The sequence below is a fragment of the Balearica regulorum genome, chromosome 4 (genome assembly GCF_011004875.1).
Source record: "Balearica regulorum gibbericeps isolate bBalReg1 chromosome 4, bBalReg1.pri, whole genome shotgun sequence".
Lineage (NCBI taxonomy): Eukaryota > Metazoa > Chordata > Aves > Gruiformes > Gruidae > Balearica > Balearica regulorum.
The window spans coordinates 6,100,181-6,108,324 of NC_046187.1; the positions used below are offsets into that span (position 1 = coordinate 6,100,181).

The 8,144-nt window shown below is 37.9% G+C and overlaps 2 protein-coding genes across 2 annotated transcripts in view; one reads left to right on the forward strand and one right to left on the reverse strand.

Moving 5' to 3' along the window:
• The window catches only part of TNIP3 (TNFAIP3 interacting protein 3), an 81,958-nt gene extending 74,730 nt beyond the window's left edge, over window positions 1-7,228 (reverse strand). The window contains exon 1 of the mRNA XM_075751068.1: window positions 6,309-7,228. The gene's annotated coding sequence lies outside the window, so the exon portion shown is untranslated. The remainder of the gene's footprint in view (window positions 1-6,308) is intronic.
• EXOSC9 (exosome component 9) overlaps window positions 1-8,144 on the forward strand; it is a 260,026-nt gene that overhangs the window by 102,064 nt on the left and 149,818 nt on the right. The window lies entirely within an intron of this gene.

The following is an 8,144-nucleotide window of genomic DNA, read 5'->3' on the forward strand; positions in this document are numbered from 1 at the left end:
GAAAACAAAAATTTTCCAAGCAAAAAGGGATGACTTTCAGATGTTCCTCTCAGAAAGGAAAACTTAAAGCATCTCAGGTAAGAATCAAAAATTTCCAAATTTCTTTTGCATTGTTTATACTGTTGATCCTTGGTCACTCATCACCTCTAACTCCTCAGCTCAGGTTTTTGTCCTCCCACTGTTTCAGGCCATAGCCTCATACTGCACCCTCCCTTGTATCAGAGCAGACCCATTCCCTTTCCTGCCAGTGACATCCTCTTTCTGCATGGAAAACCATCATTTTAAAGTTCTAAGAGTGGGTTTAAATGTTTGAGCTGACAAAAATCATAAAAGTGTATTTTGGAGGATACTGAAATTGAAAGCCTGTATCATGGCTATAGTAGCCTTGTTAGGAGTATAACAGAAACCCCAAAGATGAAAATAAGGAAGTCCTTTAAGAAATTTCTTGTCACATTTCAGTTCCCAATGAGAACTGGATAAGAGACCCAGTCTTTATTAGCACTATCAGAGAGAAAGAGCTGTCTAACCAATGCATTTCAAAGCACCACTGCACAAAGGAGAAAAAAACCGCAACACTTCTTTCCATGTTTCTTCCTAATACTAATTCAAGGGAGAGAGGAGCTCTATCCAACTCTTACCAAATCCTGCCATCAAATACATGCTTTCAAAAGCCTGTAGCATAACAATTCTTTTAAGAGTAACGTGACTGGAAGACAGCAAGCCCAAGACAGCTTTTTGTGTGCAGGAACGGTGCCATCTACAGCTTGAGAGAGGCCACAACACAACTGGACAGAGTTGCAGTTGGCAAAGAGATTTTTCAGGTGGTTTTGCCACTAATCTGCTCTTCAAAATTCAAGTCCGACTGAGGATGCAGCTTTAATACGATATATTTTTATAATTTACCCATGGAGATGCTATATATTTTCTACCTATTTGTTCTCAGATTGCATGGTCTTTAAGAGCCTTCAGCCATGGACCAAACCCAGTAATAGCCAAGTCGGGTGCTTAACAGATGTGCCTATGGAAACCATATGTTAGAGGCAAGAAGCAGAGCATTGCATTTCTGATGTCACACACACAGAAGACTATACAGACTGTATTTTACAGACTCTCAGAAGAAAATTACTAGACCTTTTTATAAGCCATAGTTCAGCTATCACATGTACAATCAAAACGGACATCCACACTTGTTATTTGAAGCAAGAAAAATCAATTCTCCCAGTGCAGCTAGCACAGCATTGAGAAGCCTTACTTCCTAGGAATTAGAAATATGTAAAGTCAAAGAAATAGAATATGTAAATAGAAATATGTCAGTAAGTAGCATTAGAAATAGAATGTAAATAGAAATATATAAAGTCAAATTCAGAAATAATATATACTACACACAAGTTACCAGGAAGAGAGCATTCATAAGCACCTGGAAGCTTGAGCTTATGCAAGTTACATTTTCTTCATATACTCAGCGGGCAAGATGGCAAGGCAGAAAATATCCCTTGTTTATGCCAACGATGACAAGTGGAGCTGATCTATTTTACCACAGGGGACTTAACAACTCTAGTAGTGCTGTCCTGGCTCAGCCCGCATCATGCATCGCTGCACATCTCTCCACACTGCCCCATCTCACCACCTTTACTGTCATTACAGCTATACCCAGGCCTGATGCCAAGTGTCTGCCCGACAGCTGCCTGCACTCCTCTTAGTGGATCTCCAGCTCCTCTAGTACAGGGATATTAGATAAGTGCAGATGCCTCAATAATTTGCAAGTTTTCTTAGAATACGCAAGCCAAACGTAACTGGTACAGTGGGCAAGGTCTTCCCAAGGGTGCAAGCAGCTTGAAATAAGGACTGGAAATGCAGTTCATACATCTGATAATCTGCCTTAATGGAATGCAAATTCTAAAACACAGGACTGTTTCACTTCATCATCAAAATTCATTGCTTGGTTATTCTAATCTGTATAAAAGAGATAAGGGGGTCACAGGGAACTCAAGGAATTGCTTCAGGGAAAGCAATAGAGCTTATTAAAAAAGGGCAGGGACTTAGTGAAAAAATAAACTGATGAGGCAAGAAAAAGAAAAGGAGCCAGGCAAAAGGTAGAATTTAAATCTCGACTTCCCACTAAACGAAGCTGATTATTAGGAAAGAGTGATCTTAAGCAATAGGTAACTGCAGAGTTCAGTGACTCTATGAAAGCGTAAGGTTCCCAGGGGTGTCACTGGAATATCAAAAAGCACAGAAAGCAGCCATCAGAAACTGAGAACTATAATTCAGCCTTTTCACTGAGCGAATCCAACACAGTCCAGTTAGCAGCCTTCTCGCTCTTCACAGCAGAATCTGGATACTTATCTTACAACAGTTATACTTCTTCCTCCACCTATCCTGAAATCAAATCTCTTCCACAGCAGAAAGTACACAAGCTCCAACCCGACCAGTAACCTTCCCAGTATTCATACTGCTAGCCTTTCATTGCACCTCTGTTGAATGCTTTACTTCAGACTATGCTGCAAATAGTAGTCGTGCAGGTTTGTTTCATACTGGAGTTTGTTATTCGTAAACTCTACTTCTTGCTCTGAAATCAGCAGGAATTTTGATCCTGACTTTGTCCGCCCTCAGTGGCTTAGTCATCTGGGTATTGGTAAACAGAGGCATAAGTTTGCAAATTGTCTTTTTGTAAAAGTTTAAGAAACCTTCAGGCCCCTTTCTCACTCTCTCAAACTTGACCTCTGAAGGAAACACTTCTTATTTATGATCATCACTGCAATGAGGATTTAAATCAGTAAGTTCTTGAAAATACGAGCAAAGTAAAAAATACCTTCAATATTCATACTATAAAGAGCTTCACCGCAGTATGACCAAGACCAACTTTGCTAGATGGACTCACAGCTTCAGGGAGTCCATCAGGAAGAGTCCTAAATGAGTACAGCCTAAAAAGGTAATTAAGAAGCAAAGTTATGTTAAAAAAATATGTAAAAATCCTTTGACCTTTTTCTTTACAAATAGATGTATTTTTCCTAAAATAGTTGTATTGTAACTATTCACTATTTGTGAATACTATTCACAAATTATTACTATTGTAACTTCATCAGCAAATATCTGCCTGCAAAAAAATTGGCTTGCACAACATTTGAAAAAAAAAAAAAAGAGAAGGCAGCCATTCAAACTCTTTTCCCCCCTCCAGTGGGATGGATGTGTAAGTCAATGTGCTTCTGCTTTATTCAGTCAAGAATTCATTCTTCAGCACTGGAAAATGAAGTTCAATCTTGCAGAATTTTTGCTTGAACAAACTGTCGATGCAGAAGGTTTAATTTAAACAGTGCACCTGTGATACTACTGGAAAACTACATCTGATCCTCTAACAGTTATATCTATACACATTAGAATATTTATTAGAATATTTATCAAGGTGGCATAAATACATGTAGCAAGGACACCTATTACATTCAGATGGAAAAATTAAATGGCTTTATAAATCAGCCACAAGTGCACTGAAAAAGCCTGAAATGCTTCTCACTTATTTCCAAGACATAACAAGATAATAGTGGACACCTTGCTTAAAATTTAAATTATTTAATTAAGGCTTTGCTCAGAGGCAGGGGGGAAAGATGGTCTAAATAAGAAATTGAACGTGATTAAACCTCTAAGTTTAAGATGTTGGAAAAATCATCTAAAGTCTGAAAAACAGAATTTCCAGTTTATAAAGAGGCATGAAAGTACACATTTACACTCACACATTTTGAATTCTGTACAAGGAGAAAGTTAAGCATCCAAAGGCACTTGTATTCTGGCAAACAGAGCAAACAGATATAGCTGTCAGGAAAGACTAATATTTATTCCATCAGGCACTGTTAAAGCCTCAGCTGAAACGTTGCATACAATTTGATCATGCATGTTTGGAAAGAGATAGAGAAGGACAATGAGCAAAGGAACAGTAAACTTACCGACAAGAGAGACTCCCAAGAAACCTTCGTGTGACTAATTTAGAAAAATGAATGCTGCCATTAGAAAGAGCAAGCAAAAAACTAGAAAGCTATCAAGAGATTTCAACCAGAAACTTAAAAAAGAAATTTTCCTGTAAGAAAGGAGTGCTGACGTAAAATAAGTCTTTCAATGTAAGCAAAACACTATCTCATTTTAGGATAGAGTCCCTTTAATAAACCGCCCATATTCCACAAACAGCAACTGAACCCAGTGAGCTACACTGCTGACATATATTCTCATGCAAACCTCTTAGAGGCACCATATAAGATTGTATCAGAAAATGGTGATGTAGTATTTTAAATATGATTGCTTCATACTAACTTTTATTTAACTTGAATTTTCACTGTTACCATCATAGAAAGAGAAATATAAATTAATTTACAACAGTAAAAAATTCCAAGATATGCCATTTTCAAAGTCATGTAATGATTTCCTAGTAACAACTGGGGGAAAAAAAAAAAATAACACCCACAAGAACTGCTTGAACAGTGGTAGCACAAACAGCTAGATTTGTAGATGTAAAAGAAAAATCACTGGAAGAGAGCAGACTACTATGCTCTTAATTTATTCCTCCAGATGTTCCTACTACACAGTTACAGATTGGTTGCTGAATCCAAGGTAAGCACCTATTTCACCGTTAGTTCTGCTCAATCTAAGGAAATGCACCAAGCTTCACCTACAGTTGCATTAAGTCAGGAGTGCCTTAAACACTACTCCAGTGTGATTTTTTTTTAAATGCAAGCATCAAATATATTAAGTATCATTTTTTAAAAAAGTCATATTCATGCCTCTTAAATGAAATCTAGATGAGGCAGCTTTAATCACTGCAGCTGCTTACAGACAAGTCAGTAAGAAAAAAATTGCCACTGTTGGCAAGACAAGAGCAAACCCCAGAATTCCAGAACAGGAAACAATACCCATGCAAGCAGCAGTAACCAGAAGCTGGTAAAGATATGTCCTGGTTTCAGCTTGGATAGAGTTAAGTCAAGGTTTTGCCATAAAACAAAGTAAGGTCTAGGGACCTGCACAGAAGATCCAGTTTTTAGAAATAAAATGGCAAGATGGACGTCATCAGATCCCAATGGATGAGATCAACAAAACAGCTATGTCTTCTCCAACTAGCAAAAAGAAAACACAAGCTCTCCTAGGTGTTGTGAGTTTTTGGAGAATGCGTGTTCTGAATTATGGTCTGATTGTAAGCCTTCTCTATCAAGTGATCCAGAAGAAGAATGATTTTAAATGGGGCCCTGAGCAATGACAAGCCTTTGAACAAATTAAACAGGAAATAGCTCAACAAGTTTTTCAGCTAAGCAAAGGACTTGCATCTGTGTTTCGTAAGTGAGTCTTGGACAGCTGAACCCTGAACAAGAGTTTATACCTACTTACGTGTGCTTTTCAACAGCCCATCTCTGCTTTGGTCATGTCATCAGCCTTCAAGCATTTATGCACCCTCCCCTCCAACATCTCCCTTACATTTAGGGCATGCTCCCTTCTAAATCCTTACCACCACTATCATTCCCTCCAAAATACATCATATTTCATGGGTATTCTACCAGAGGAAACTAGGGTTCAGCAATAGACAAGTTTTTTCTTCTTGACTGAGAACCAGCAACTTGCAGGGTTTTTTTTTTTTGTTGTTTCTGTTCTTATTTTTCACACAAACTCATTTTGCAAAGACCAGGCAGTACTACTCAAAATGTTAACCATAACCCAAAGTCTTAAACAGCTAACTGATCATCTTTGGAGCTTAGTTTTTATTGAGAATTTGGCTGAGGATGTTCTGAGCGCACACTGCCGGATTGAGACACGCCACCTTCTCTGCTCTATTTCTTATCCTTGTTTAGGAAGCAACCAAAGCCTACTTGAAAATAGAATGAAACTACGAAACTTCAAGTGGGCATCTCCCGGTCCGCATCTAAGTGCCCCCCTCACTTAATACCACAAATGTCTTATGAAAACACTGTCAATGCCACAGGGAAACTGCAAGTTCTCTGTTTAGTTGTACATCATCTCCAGATTATTTAATGCCTGCATAGTTATGTGTTTAGCCCGTAACAGCATCAAGTCTCTTCAATAAAAGCATAGTTCCTTGTCTATTCATCACAAAGTATTAGAGCCCAGCGCCTATTTCTAAAGCTTAATACACCCACAAATGAACCCGTCTGATGTCCTCTGAAACTAATCCTCTACACCCAAAACAATAAAAGAATTCTACCAGGAAGAAATCTCAACTAATATTTATCCCTTCCCCCCCCCCGCCCCCCAAAATGGGAATTCTGTAGCAGATGCACTGTTACAGTTACTGAGAGGGTTCACTGCCTTCTACTCACTGTTTTCCTTGTTTATACTCTCTGATTTCAGTTGAGCAAGACCACACATCTAAATTTTTCCTGGTCCATTCAAACTTCCAGAGTCTCTGTTCAGTTGAATGTGTCCTTTCAGGCTCCTGTCTTCCTCCACATGCCAGCTCCTGGCATCACCTCATTGTAACTTTAAGGTTTAGCCCCTTACAGCTGAGAATAAAATAAATTTCTCTTTAATGTGAGCAAAGTCAAAGAAATTATAAGTGATTTCTAACTAAGATATTAGAAAGAAACTTTTTTGAGGAAGCATTTTTGCTCAAAGAACACAACAGTTTAGATAAATGCTCTCAGTTCAGGGGAGTAAGCGTGGTTATCTCTTCTGTTCACTGGTCAAATCATTAACCAGAATTTTTTCTGATCACTTTCACGATGTGATTCTTTTAATATAAGATGGGAATAAGCAGAAAAGCTGGGAGGACTGCAGGGCTGTTCTTTCCTCAGCAGTGCTAGCTGTCACTGGTTTGAAGTACTCTGTTACAACCACACACTCAGAAACACGGTATAAGCCACTGCAAGACACTAGCTACTAGCCTACTAGGATTGACCTGATTCAACAGAACAATTTGTTTTGTTAGTTAAATCAAAATTGCAGCTCTGACATATTAAAAAAAGCCACCATTGATAAAATCTTGGTTCTGGCTTAAGTCAATAAAGGGTTTTCTATTCCCTACAGCTAGGACTTCTCACAGAATTATGTGGCTCTGAGAAAACTATTGTGTCAAAAATGCACCAATAATATAGTTACTATTAAGGACAGTACCAGAACTGTCTTCAGTAGTTTTTTTATATTTAATCTAACCTTAGCCACAAATATCTGTGCTGAAACATTTACCACTTCTCTCTTACCAAGACACTGGGAGTTTTTTTCCCTTCTCTCACCTTATTCTGTAAAGTCCTTTAAATCACATCTCTCAGGATTACAGGAACAGCTGGCACCTGTAACAGGACTAGAATTTAATCACTAAAAAAGCACATACAAGCTTATATGAACTTTAAGCAAAGAGAGACTCAAAGAATGAGGTTTATAGTAGATACACCCAGTGTGAAACAGCACCAGCAATGCCAAAAACGAATTTTAAGGAAAAAAATACTGTAACAGTTACTCATTGATATAACATTTTATGAGACAACAGAAGAAACAGGTAAGACAAAAACATAAAATACTTGGAAGTTTTTGTTGAAATCTGTCATTTAAATCAGCAGTGCAAATAAATAAAAAGCTTAAAAAAATTGTTTTTCAGTTACAGGATCTGTCAAAAGACATAGTTATCATCAGCCAGATAAACTTTATACCAGCTGAGGAAAACTATTATAATAAGCCACTATTAGCCCCTATTCTTCAGGGCAGAAAACTTATTAAGAAACCCCAGTCTACAAAGATGAAAGACAAGCTAAGACAGAAATGGGCTTCAAAGGAAGTCACAGTTGTAATTGCAGGGAAAAATTGTTGCTGTTGCTTCCAGCATTATTCAAAGGCAATGCACAGGGCCATGCCTGCATGACTGTCTAAAGCAGAACCTAACCTCACTCATGTTGTTTTACCCAGACATAGCTCTCCAAAATTGTTATTTTATCTAATAAATATGCTTATGTAAATAGGAGCGCTCTTAATTCCTGGCTATCAGGACAAGTCAGGAATCTTCCCCTGTCATTGCATGGGAGCATATCGTATACAATATAAATAATACATAAAGAGTTTGTCACAAACCAGCATCAGAATACTTATCCAATGGAAATGTGTAAACATTACAAAAGGATCAGACTACTTCCAATACAAGGAAGTATCCTTATACAATGATAATT